The 13,440-nt window shown below is 38.7% G+C and overlaps 1 protein-coding gene across 5 annotated transcripts in view; it reads right to left on the reverse strand.

Annotated features, from left to right (window-relative positions):
* The window catches only part of EXOC2 (exocyst complex component 2), a 317,437-nt gene that overhangs the window by 177,640 nt on the left and 126,357 nt on the right, over positions 1-13,440 (reverse strand). The gene's annotated exons all lie outside the window — the stretch shown is intronic.

Genomic DNA, 13,440 nt, shown 5'->3' on the forward strand with positions numbered 1-13,440 from the left:
TAAAATGCTTATGTATTATTAGTTAGAGACATGTCAAAAAAACTTTCAAGTTAAGAAAATTGCATCATACGGGCGCCTGGGTGGCTCAGTCAGTTAGATGTCCAACTCTTGCTTTAAGCTCAGGTCAAGATATCAGTTGGTGAGTTTGAGCCCCACACTAGGCTCCTCATTGACTGTGGAGCCTGAGTGGGATTCTCCCTCTCTGCACTTCTCCCCCTCTCTCAAAATTAATCTTAACAAAAAACAAAAAAAGAACAATTGCATCATAAACATTTATGATATTGACGTCAAGTTAATTTTAAAATATAATGTTATATTTTTTGTATAAGCTAGAAAATAATGTATAGAGTTCATTATTATGATGAATATTACTAACGTGAAAGAGTAAAAGAAGGGTAAGGATTTTAAATGTTTTGTACAAAGAACATCAGATGTACCTGATAAAAAGTAGTCAACATACATATACATAATTAGCTTTATAGGCTCTGATTTACATTTATTTTACAATTTTATATTAAACTGTAGCTTTTTATCATTTAAAAAAAATTTGGGAGGGGTGGCACCTGGGTAGCTCCGTCAGTTGAGCGTCTGACTTTGGCTCAGGTCATGATCTCACAGTTCCTAAGTTCGAGCCCTGTGTCAGGCTCTGTGCTGACAGCTCAGAGCTTGGAGCCTGCTTCGGATTCTGTGTCTCCCTCTCTCTCTCTGCCCCTCCCCTGCCTGCACCCTGTCTCTCTCAAAAATAAACATTTAAAAAATGTTTAAAAATTTTTTTTGACATCTATTTATTTTTGAGAGACCAAGAGAGACAGAGTGTGAGCAAGGGAGCGGCAGAGAGAGGAGACACAGAATCCGAAGCAGGCTCCAGGCCCTGAGCAAGCTGTTAGCACGGAGTCCGATGCAGATCTCCAACTCATGAACCGTAAGAACATGACCTGAGCCAAAGTCTGACGCTCAACCAACTGAGCCACCAGGTGCCCCTATCTTTTGTCTTTGTAGAAATGCACTTTTACTTTAAAAGATCAAAGTTTAATTTTTGAAAAAACTAAATATAAAATTCACTTCACTAATGTCAATAAACCAATTCCTAAAATTCATTAGACAACAACACTCAAAATTCTTTGAACACAGGGATTTAACTCAGAAGCTGATGCTTTTGTCCCTTTATTTTTAAAACAAATGAGAAGTAATTAAAGTGTTTTAAAGCAACAGTGAGAAGTGACTAGAGGAGCTAATATTAGGAGCACAGCTAGCTAAGAAGATGCAACACTAACCTAGGTGAGCAATCATAGCATCTTAGACAAAAGGAGGCAGAACACGGGCTTCCAATGTAGAGTTAACTGGTCATGGCAGTTCTGCTGGGTGTTGCAGTGAGAAAGGAGAGATGTCAAGAGCGACTGCCATCTGAGTCACGACCAGTCAGGTAAGTCCAACTGGCCCTGAATGTCTGTTAGCTTACTTTCTGTTTCTGTCAAGTGTGATACTCTGATTCAAAGTAACACTTTGGGCAATATAGTGGCCTAGGTGTAGAAAAACAAATGAATGGCCACAGGCTTACTGAGGTGATGAATTAGCTATTCTCTAAATATTGCAGTTTGCCAGGTCTTAGTCCTAGGCACTTTTTTTCTCTATATACTCTCGCTAGTTTATTCTCACAGCGTCAAATATCATTTCTATGTAATGCCTTCCTATTTTGGATTCTGCACTCATTTCCCACATGTGTATGTAGGGGGAGGGGCCTCCCCTCAAAAACAAGCAGTTTTCCAGATACCAGCTGTGGGCAGTAAGTGAGATAATTCATTTGAGAAATACAAAATAAAAGCTGTGCTGTCTAGTAAGAATTGGTTTACAACCTATTGGAAATATGTACAAACTGCCCCCCAACAATGCAGTCCCAAACCCTTAAGACACTTGACTTCCTGGTTCTTCTTCCTCACCCCCGTCTATTTCACTGGCTTATTTTTTGCAGGCTTTGCAATGAGCACGCATCAAAGAAGTGAAGTCTCTGGGTCACCTCAAGTAATGTACATTTGTTTCAAACAGACTACTTTTTGGCCTTACATGTGCATAGGTGATTTCCTGGTAAGGCTATAACCTCTGTAGTACTCAGCCAATGAGGAATCAGGAGAGGGACTACACACCAGGAAATAAACTGCCTGTTGTAACTGCCACCTACTCTTGCAAGAGTGTTGATTAAAGCCTTGCTTCACTGTGCTCTGAGTCTCCACATCCCTCCTTTGATTGGGGCAGTGGGCTTAGTTCTCACACCAGCTGAGTGTCCTACAATTCAACTCACTTCTGGCACTATCTACCTGGGGATAAAGTGAAATCCCACAAGGTAAGGGCTTAGTCCTAAAATATCCGTGCCACCCTCTCCCCCCAACACTTAGATGCCAATTTCAAGACCCGGTTGTTACCTGTGCTTCTGACCTACTGGCCTCAGACTGGAGATACCCATGACTCACTGCTTAGGTTCAAATAATTTGTTAGAATAGCTCACAGTACTCAGGAAATGTGTCTACTCACTCAATTACCAGTTTATTGTAAAAGGATATAACTCAGAAATGGCCAGGTAGAAGAGGTGCATAGTGCAAGGTATGGGAAAAGGGTGCAAAGCTTCCATACCCTCTCCAGGCAAGCCATCCTCCCTGAATCTCCACACATTCACCAACCTGGAAGCTCTCTGAATCCTGTCCTTTGGGTTTTTATGGAGGCTTCATTATATAGGCAAAACTAATAAAATTACTGGTCATTGTCAACTGATTCAACCTCCAGCTCCATTCCCCTCTCTAGAGGTCTGAGGGTGAGACTGAAAATTCCAACCCTTTCATCCTTAGGTAGGGACAAAAGTAACATACAATGTAACATAACATAACAACAACTTTTTGCACTCCTCACTCAGGAAATTCTCAGGGTTTAGGAGCTCTGTGCCAGAAACCAGAAGACAAATAATATATTTCTTATTATAAATCACAATGTCACGTTTCCAAATTTATATCTCCAACCCAAATCTTTCCTCTGAAGCCCAAATTTGAATTTCAGATTGCCTACTTGATGTCTCTTCTTGAATAATTCACAGGCATTTCAAATCCAACACATTAAAAGTGGAAAACTGCATGTTCTTCAAGTCTTTCTGATGAGGGACCATAAGGCAGGCAGAGGGCCAAACACAAGCTAGCACACTCCCCACCCTCAGGTAGGACATATGTGATATTCCTCAGGTACTCCTGGATGCCCAAGAACAAAGGAAAGGAAAGGAAAGAAAACAAATGGCTAACTGATAGAGATCATAGTCATGCAGGGCAGTCTCCATCAGTTTATGAGTATCTTAGTAAATTACGAGAAAAAGGCAATCTTATAAATAGCCTAATCTCCATAAACCCATAGACTCAAGTTTCCCAGAGTCCTTTGTATCACCATCCCCTCCATTGTGATGTGGGGAACAAAGGTAAGAAGAAAACGGCAGGTAAAATTACATTTCTTTATAACCTGCAGCCCATTGGCAAATACTTGAGGCAAATACAGAGTGTAGTATTTCTTCAGGAACTGCCTACTATCTATCTTAATGTTAATATTTTGCTAGAGGGAAAAACCACCTTAGCTTGACAATAGCTAGGCCTCTAGTAATGTCAGTCTTTAGCATATGAAAGTCTCTTTGAAAACTTCCCTTTTGATTTTACCTTCCCCAAGTCTCTATTACATAACCAGCCATAGTACGACAACCCCAGTGAAGCTCTTTCTTCCCACAGGTCGTCCGAGTGGTACTTTAATAAAATCACCTTTTTGCCCCAAAAAAAGAAAACCAAAATTGGAGGCATCCAATTCCAGACTTCAAGATGTATTACAAAGTGTAATCATCAAAACTGTATGGTTCTGGCACAAAAACAGATACTCAGATCGATGGAACAGAATAAAGAACCCAGAAATGGACCCACAAACATATGGCCAACTAATCTCTGACAAAGCAGGAAAGAATATCTAATGGAATAAAGACAGTCTCTTCAGCAAATGGTGCTGAGAAAACTGGCCAGCAACATGTAGAAAAATGAATCTAGACCACTTTCTCACACCACAAAAATAAATGCAAAATGGAAAGCCCTAAACATAAGGCAGGAAGCCATCAAAATCCTAGAGGAAAAGCGGGCAAAAACCCTTTGACCTTGGCAGCAGCAACTTCTTACTCAACATGTCTCCAGAAGGCAAGGGAAACAAAAGCAAAAATGAACTACTGGGAACCCACAAACCCCATCATCACTCCAAAATTCATAATTTCTGACTTTGTAAATGGCATACCTACTCACTCAGGGGTCTATTTGGTAGCTCCATGTTAATTCCTGTCCTTATCTTACTCACCTGATTCATCAGTAAGTTTGGTCAACACTACTTTCAAAATACAAATGAAATCTATCATTTCCTTTCCAACTCCACTAACAAACCTTAATCTAACCACCATCATTTCATATCCAGACAGCTTCAAAGCTTACCCACTTTGGTTTTTATTCCCTGCCAATTCATTCTTGAACAGGTAAACAGAATGATGTTTTTAAAACCAAAACTCTGGTCAGGTCACTCCACCACTTAGAGTCTATCCATGGCTTCCCAACACACCTGGAATACAAATTCCTTACCATGTCTGTACAATGAAGCCCTGTCAGTTGGTCCCTGCTCAGTATACTAGAAATGTTATGACCTTCTGTTTTTCAAATATGCCAAACTTTTTTCCTTGGCTTTGCATGTGCCATTGTCTCTGCCTAATACATTTTTTTTCTCCCTGATTCTTTGTGTGGTTGTTTCCTTCTCATGCTTTAAGTTTTGGTTTCAATACCATCTCCACAGCAAGATTTTCCTGGACCTCCATCCCACTACTGATATTCTTTATCTTAGAACCCCTATTTCTTTCTCTTACAGCTGTTAGCAAAAATTTAGGATAGTTTTCTAAAAATCTATTTTGGGGACCACCTGGGTGGCTCATTTGGTAGTGTCTGACTTCAGCTCAGGTCATGATTTCATGGTTCATGAGTTTGAGCCCTGCACAGGCTGAGCACTGTACACAGAGCCTGCTCCAGATCCTCTGTCTCCCTCTCTCTCTGCCCTTCCCTCACTCATCTCACTCTCTTTCTCTCAAAATAATAAACATTTAAAACAATTTATTTTGGTTCTGTCTCTCCAGGAGGGGAGAGGTCATGTTTATCTTGGTCACTTTTTTATATGTGTGTGTTTGTGTGTGTGTGTGTGTGTGTGTGTGTGTGTATATATATATATATATTTTTTTTAATTTATGCATGTGTGGGTTATGTGTATATACATGTATATGTGTGTGTATGTAAATGTAATCAGTGCCTGGCACATAGAATGTTCAGGGTACTCATTAGATATTTGGTGAATGAAGGATCACTTAGGGTTAAGGTTAGTGTTCTTCAGGATCTCCTTGGATATATTTCAGAAAGCCTGATGGCCCTGAACAGTACTATAATAATATGAAGATTATCTTTAAAAAACTTGAAGTCCTGGGTCTCTACATGACAGACTGGCACTTTGAAGGGGATACGCCAGGCATAATCTTATGATATACTCCTGAAAAGTCCAAAAGACTCACTGTTCTCCTGGATATTTAAGATATCGACAAAAGGGACAAGTAGAGGCTTAAGAATTTCCTGTGAATATTAGGGGTGAGGAGGACCTCTGTACGTGTGGAATTCAAATGTTGCTGAGAAGCACTGCACCTACTGTAATATTTGGAGGCACAAAAGGACACTGGAATTCTATACTGCAAAATCTAATTTAGGACCTTGTGATGGTTAATTCTATGTGTTAATTTGATTGGGCCATAGGGTGATCCCATATTCCTCTAACATATTATTCTGGGTAAATCTGTGAAGGTGTTTTTGGATGAGATTAACATTTGAATTGGTAGGCTGAGGAAAGCAGGTTGCCTTTCTTAGTGATGGTGGAACCCACCCAATCAGTGGAAGGCCCAAATAGAACAAAAAGGCTGACCTTCCTTCCAGTAAGGGGGAACTCCTCTAGCTTGACTGCTTTGAATGAGGACACTGAACTGAAACACTGGTACTTCCTGGGTCTTAAACCTCTTGGCTTTCAGACTAGAACTACATTATGGGCATTCCTGGGTCTCCAGATTGATGACTGCAGATTTGGGGACTTGTTAACCTCTATAATCACATGAGCCAATTCCTTATGGTAAATCTTTCTCTTTATATACACAGTTGGAAACAGAATCAATATCCTGTTGTTTTTGTTTCCCTGAGCCCTAACACACAGCTGGTTTATTGTGCTGTGGACAAAGGGATGAAGCTCTGAAATAAAGACGTAATTTGTCTCAATAATGAATGAAGCCAGTACAAAACTCTAAGTTTATTGATCAGTTGGGGCCTTTCTAATTATATCTTTCACAGCACCTAATACTGAACTCTTTGTTCAATGGGCTAGTTATTTCACAGCTGTTCTGTGAAATATTTTTAAATCAAAGAGTGAAAATCAATTTTTAAAATTTGATTATTTACTAAAATTAAAACTAAATTTTGCCCACCAAACAGGTGAGTGCACGATGGCATCTACTAGACAAAATAATTTATAAACTTCAAGGACTGTTCTCCAAATATATAGAAAGTGAAGGGGGACAGGAATTAATTGCAGGGCATACCTCTTAAAATTATTAATTAAAAAAACAGGTTACTTATTAATTTAATTTGATGAAGAGTCAAACATCTTTAACATATTGAACTATATAATATTTGCCCTATTTTTAGAAGAAAACCTAATTTGGGAACATAAAGCACATTTTAATCTACGTTTTATGAGTTATGCAACTTAAAAAAATATCAATTACTAATGTTTAAAATTATTTGGATGCTTTACAATTTTTCATTCCAAGTTATACTATATGTAAAATATATCTAAAGGTGAGATCTCAAGCTACTATTAACCATTTCGTTAACTAAAAACCTTAACTCTTTCCTGCACACACAGACCAAAACTACTTTGTGGTAAGACCAACGGCTAGATTTCTCTGTTTTGATTCACATGTTACCTCACGTGGGCATGACTGGTTTGAAGAATTATTTTTTAAACTGTTGGAAACTCCATCAAAATCTTTAACGGATGGGCTCTTAATAATGCAAAATAGTTTTATAACTAGAAAAAAATTTTTCAGGTTAATTTTGTTTAAATATTACAGAACTTCCTTGTATGAACTTAAATAACAACTATCAAAAGCCTCAGAACTCTTCCCAGTTTTAATTTAATTTCCAGGATTTCACTAACAGACATGGTAGGCATACGTTCCTAACTCATCCATTCCTTTCTAGTACCTTTCAGTGTCTTTCTAGCTTCCAATAGAGGGTAAATAACTTTAAAAAATGCCCAGATCTGTATAGTGAATTACACTCAATTAACGATCATTACTATAAACTCTTAAAAGCTTACAAATACCACAGACATATCCAATTCAGTACAACTAATGTTTCACTGAAATATCCCAGATCATGGGGTGCCTGGGAGGCTCAGTAGGTTAAGCATCCAACTTCGGCTCAGGTCATGATCTCACGGTTTGAGGGTTCAAGTCCCACTTCAGACTCTGTGCTGAAAGCTCAGACCCTGCAGCCTGCTGCAGATTCTGTGTCTCCCTCTCTCTCTGACCCTACCCATTCACACTGTGTCTCTGTCTCTCAAAAATAAACATTAAAAATTTTAAGATAAATAAAATAAAATATAATAAAATATCCCAGATCAAGGGGCACCTGGGTGACTCACTCGGTTAAGCATCCAATTCTTCATTTAGGCTCCAGTCATGATCTCTCACATGAGACTGAGTCCTAGGTGGACTTAGTCAAGAGACTGAGCTTTCAGCATGGAGCCTGCTTGGGGTTTTCTCTCTTCCTCTCTCTCCTCGTCTCTCTCTCTGCCCCTCCCCTGCTCCCATTTTAATTTATTAATTAATTAATATAAAAACCCAGATCAAAAATTGGGAATTTTACTAACTCCAGAAAGACTCAAAATAAGGCAACTACAATCCTTGTGTAGTTCCTACCGGCCACTATGGGAACCAACTGAATTGGAAGGAAGAAACATCTGACTAGAAACAAATAACTAGGTTTAAAATCCATTTCCTAAGGTACTAATTCTTTTAATGAGTCAATCTATCTTGAGATTATTCAACATGACTCTAGTAGCTGATCAGTCCACTATTTCTTAATGCTACTAAACTTTATTCCCTGAATACCTATTACGTGCCACGCCAATGAGATTTCAAATACTAGAATAAATATTTTTTCCAAATAATAAGAGCAAACTTTCATTTATCTGCTGGACACTGCTATAAGCACTTCACTGAATTTAACTCGTTTCATTCTCAAACCAGATCTATGCAACCAGGCATAAAGAAGTAAAGTTATTTGCCTAAGGTCACAGCTAGTAAGTGATGTATATTGGATGTTTCTATTAAAACACTAAACTTCATGTTCTGTGAGAAGAGGTGTGCACACAATCTGTCCAAGGCATGGAAACATCTACCTTTCCAGTCCTCATGAGCAATCAGGATTAGAGATGAAGCAGATATGAAGGGGAAGTTATGACATGATATGGGTGGTACAGCTGTCCCCCACTGTGGCAGAGGACAAGAAATCCAAACTGTCCTCAGCACACAGTCATACAACTCTCATGCAGCTGAGAGGAATAAAAACTGCAAGCTGATGGAGACATGTCTGAAAGCAGGATATTGAGAAAACTTTTTTTAGGATACCAGAAAAGCTAAAATTAAAACATTCTCTTCCCTGGTTTGGGAGGAGCTAAGGTGGAAGTTTGTAGAAAGATCCTAGGTCTTGTGCCCCAAACACCACTAGATAACTATCATATCATTCTGAATACCCAAAAATCAACCTGAGGACTGAAAGAACAAACTTTACAATTAAAGGGAGGGAAGAGGCCACATCGAGGAAGATAGGAAGTACCGAGATGTGGTTGGAGGAATTAACGGATCTCAAGTGCTACAGAGGGGAGGGAGCCCTGGTCTTGGAGAAAGGCAGAAGAGAGAGTGGAGTGCACAGGGAAATGCATAAGGAAAACACTTCCCCAAAGCCAGTGGCTGGTAAAATGAGAGGAACTGATTTCTGTGAGTTTTTGCAACCATTAGAGCTCAAAGACTGGAGCTGGAGAGGTTGATGGGTTTGGCTGGGATAGAGACCTGAGGGCACTGCCCGGTTCCTGCAGAGAAGGCAGGCAAGCAACCCTGAGGGCAGACAGAAATCTGAGGATCACCTAAGGTACACAGGGAGAGACTAACTGTTCACTCTTCTTGGAGGGTATCTATGAGAGGTAGCATTCACAAACATACCTCTTGGGGGACAAAAGAGCCAGAGGGAGCCATTGCCCTTGCCTGCACAGGTGCAGAGACATCTGCTGATGGTGGCAAACCTGGACACTGGCTGTTCAGCGTACTTGCTACAAACCCCACATCCCTGTACTCTTGTGTGACTGCCTTTCTGGGTCAATTCTCCATCTGTCCCCACCCACGGAGACCCTCCCCCAGAAGACCAGCACAGGTCCCCACTATACCACATCTTTAAAGTCTGGAGTTTTAAAAGTCAGCAGGCTTGGATGGTATATAACCCAAAGTGCAGTGCACTGCTCCAGGCAGGTAAATAACTTGGAGACAGATAGCATGAAAACATCAATCTGAAAAAACCCCTGGGACGCATGAGGGGAAGTTATTCACTCTTCTGGGAGTACTTCTCTGAGAGCAGCAAGCATGGAGATCACTCTCTGGAGACAAAGGAGCTGGCTAGCACCATTTCCCTCCCCTCTCCCTCAGCATAACCCAACTTCAGTAAACAGCACAGTGCCAAAACTGGCTGCCTTACCTGCTTACAGCAAGTCCTATCCCCCTGCACTCTACTCCAGATCCAGGAGGAAGAGAGAACTCCCATCAAAATCAACAAAAGCAGGCCAACAGCAAGATATACTGTGGTTAAATTGACAAAATATAGTGATAGTGAAAAAATCCTAAAAGAAGACAAAAGAAGTCTCTCTACTGTAATGGACCACCCATAACACTAGCTGTAGATCTCACCATAGAAACTTGGCAAGCCAGAAGAGAGTAGCATAATATATTCAACACACTGAATAGGAAAAATTTGCAGCCAAGTATACTTACCTAGCAAAGCTATTGTTTAGAATAGGAGGAGAGACTGGGCCGCCTGGGTGGCTTAGTCGGTGAAGCGTCCGACTTTTGCTTAGGTCATGATCTCGTGGTTCGTGGGTTTGAGCCCTGCATTGGGCTCTGTGCTGCCTGCCAGCTCAGAGCCTGGAGCCTATTTCAGAGTCTGTATCTCCCTCTCTCTCTGACCCTACCCTGCTCATGCTGTCTCTCTCTCTCTCTCTCTCCTAGAAATAAATAAAAATATTAAAAAAAAAAGAAAAAAGAAAAAAAAATAGAAGGAAAGATAAAGAGATTCCCAGACAAAGAAAAACTAAAGGAGTCTGTGAACACTAAACCAGCCCTGCAAGAAATATTAAAGGGGACTCTTTGAGTGGGAAGGAAAGATCAAAAGTAAGAAAGACTAGAAGGAACGGAGAAAATCTCCATAAACAATCACAAAACAGGTAATAAAATAGCACTAAATACATATCTATCAATAATTACTCTAAATGTAAATGCTCTAATCAAAAACAAAGGATGTCAGAATGGATTAAGAAAAAACCCACAACAAAACCCATCTATATGCTGCCTACAAGAGATTAATTTTAGACCTAATGACATGTGCAGATTGAAAGTGAGGGATTGGAGAAAGTTATCATGTAAATGGATTGCAAAAGAAAGCCAGAGTAGCAATACTTATAAGAGACAAACTAGATTTTAAACCAAAGATTATAACAAGAGATTTTAAAAAAGGCACTACATCATAATAAAGGGGACTATCAAACAAGAAGATATAATAATTGTAAATATTTATGCCCCTAACACAAACACCCAAATATATAAAACAATTAGTAATAAACATAAAGGAACTCTGATTATAACACAGTAATAGTAGGGGACTTTAACACTCCACTTATATCAATGGACAGATCACTAAGCACCAAATCAACAAGAAAACAATGGCTTTGAATGACACACTGCACCTGATGGACTTTACAAATATATTCAGAACATTTCATTCCAAAGCAGCAGAAAACCCATTCTTTTCAAGTGCACATAGAACATTCTACAGAATAAATCACTTACTAGGTCAAATTAGGCCTCAATAAGTACAAAAAATGTGAGATCATATCATGCATATTTTCTGACCATAATTAAATGAAACTTGAAGTCATCCAGAAGAAAATAATTTGGAAAGATGACAAACACATGGAGATTAAACAACACCCTACTAAAGAATGAATGGGTCAACCAGTAAGTCAAAGAAGAAATAAAAATAATACACACAAAACCACTGGGATACAGCAAAAGTCATCCTAAGAGGGCAGTATACAGCAATACAGGACTACATCAAGAAGCAAGAAAAGCCTCAAATAAACAACCTAACCTTACACCTAAAGTAGCTAGAAAAAGAACAACAAACAAAGCCTAAAGCCAGCAGAAGGGAAATAATAAAGATCTGAACAGAAGTAAATGATACAGAAACTAAAAAAACAATAGAACAGATCAATGAAGCCAGGAGATAGTTATTTGAAAAAAATTAATAAAATTGATAAAACCCTAACCAGACTTATCAAAAAGAAAAAAGATCCAAATCATTAAAATCACAAGTGAAAGAGGAGAAATAACAACCAACACCACAGAAATACAAGCAACTATAAGAGGATATTATTTAAAAATTATATGCCAACAAATTGGAAGAAATGGATAAATTCCTAGAAATATGTAACTACCAAACCTAAAACCAGAAGAAATAGAAAACTTGAACAGATTGAAAACCAGCAAAGAAGCCAAATCAGTAATCAAAATCTCCCAACAAACAAAATTCCAGGGCCACATGGCTTCACAGGGGAATTCATCCAATCATTTAAAGAAGAGTTAAGGGGCAGCTGGGTGGCTCAGTTGGCTAAGCATCCGACTTTGCCTCAGGTCATGATCCTACAATTTGTGAGTTCAAGCCCCGCATCAGGCTCTGTGCTGACAGCTCAGAGCCTGGAAACTGCTTGAGTTTCTATGTCTTCCTCTCTCTCTGCCCCTCCTCTGCTTGTGCTTTGTTTATCTCTCAAAAATAAATAAACATTAAAAAAAATCATAAAATAAGAAGAGTTAATACCTATTCTTCTCAAATTATTCCAAAACACAGAAATGGAAGGAAAATTTCCAAATTCATTCTACGAGATCAGCATTACTCTGATTACAAAAACAGACAGACTCCACTAAAAAAGAGTACTACAGGCCAGTATCTTTGATGAACATGGATGCAAAAATTCTCAACAAAATGCTAGTAAATTAAATCCAACAGTCCATTAAAATCATTCAGAATGATCAAGTGATATTTATTCCTGGGCTGTACATTAATTCAATATTTGCAAATCAATCAATGTGATACAGATATTAATAAAGGATAAAAAACACATGATCCTTTCAGTAGATGCAGAAAAGCATTTGACAAAGTACAGCATTGCTTTCATGATAAAAGCTCTCAACAAAGTTGGTTTAGAAGGAACCTCAACATAATAAAGGCCAATATGAAAAACCCACAGCTAATATCATCTTCAATGGGAAAAAACTAAGAGCTAAGAATGAGACAGGGATGTAGACTCTCACCACGGTTATTTAACATAGTCCTAGCCTCAGCAATCAAACAGCAAAAAGAAATAAAAGGCATCCCAATAGGTAAGGAAGAAGTCAAACTTTCACTGCAGATGACATAAACAGAAAACTAAAAAGACTCCACCAAAAAATTGCTAGAACTGATACACAAACTCAGTAAAGTCGCAGGATAAAAAAAATCAACGTACAAAAATCTGTTGTATTTCTTTACACCAATAATGAAGCAGCAGAAAGGGAAATTATGGAACTTACCTGATTTACAACTGCAGCAAAAACCATTAAGATACCCTGGAAAAAATTTAACCAGAGGTAAAAGATCTATAAAAAAAATACTGATGAAGCAAAATAAAGATAACGCAAAGAAATGGTAAAACATTCCATACTCATGGATTGGAAGAACAAACATTGTTAAAATGTCTACACTACCCAAAGAAATCTACACATTTAATGCAATCCCCTATCAAAATACCACCAACATTTTCACAGAGCTACAACAAACAACCTAAAATCTGTACAGAAGCACAGAAGAACCAAAATAGCCAAAGCAATCTTGAAAAAGAAAAGCAAAGCTTGAGGTATCACAATTCCAGACTTCAAGTTATACTACAAAGCTACAGTCATCAAGGCTGTATGGTAATTGTACAGAAACAGACACATAGATCAAGGGAACAGAA

Source organism: Hyaena hyaena, unplaced genomic scaffold, assembly GCF_003009895.1.
Source record: "Hyaena hyaena isolate Hyena2069 unplaced genomic scaffold, ASM300989v1 scaffold_1063, whole genome shotgun sequence".
Classification (NCBI taxonomy): Eukaryota; Metazoa; Chordata; class Mammalia; order Carnivora; family Hyaenidae; genus Hyaena; species Hyaena hyaena.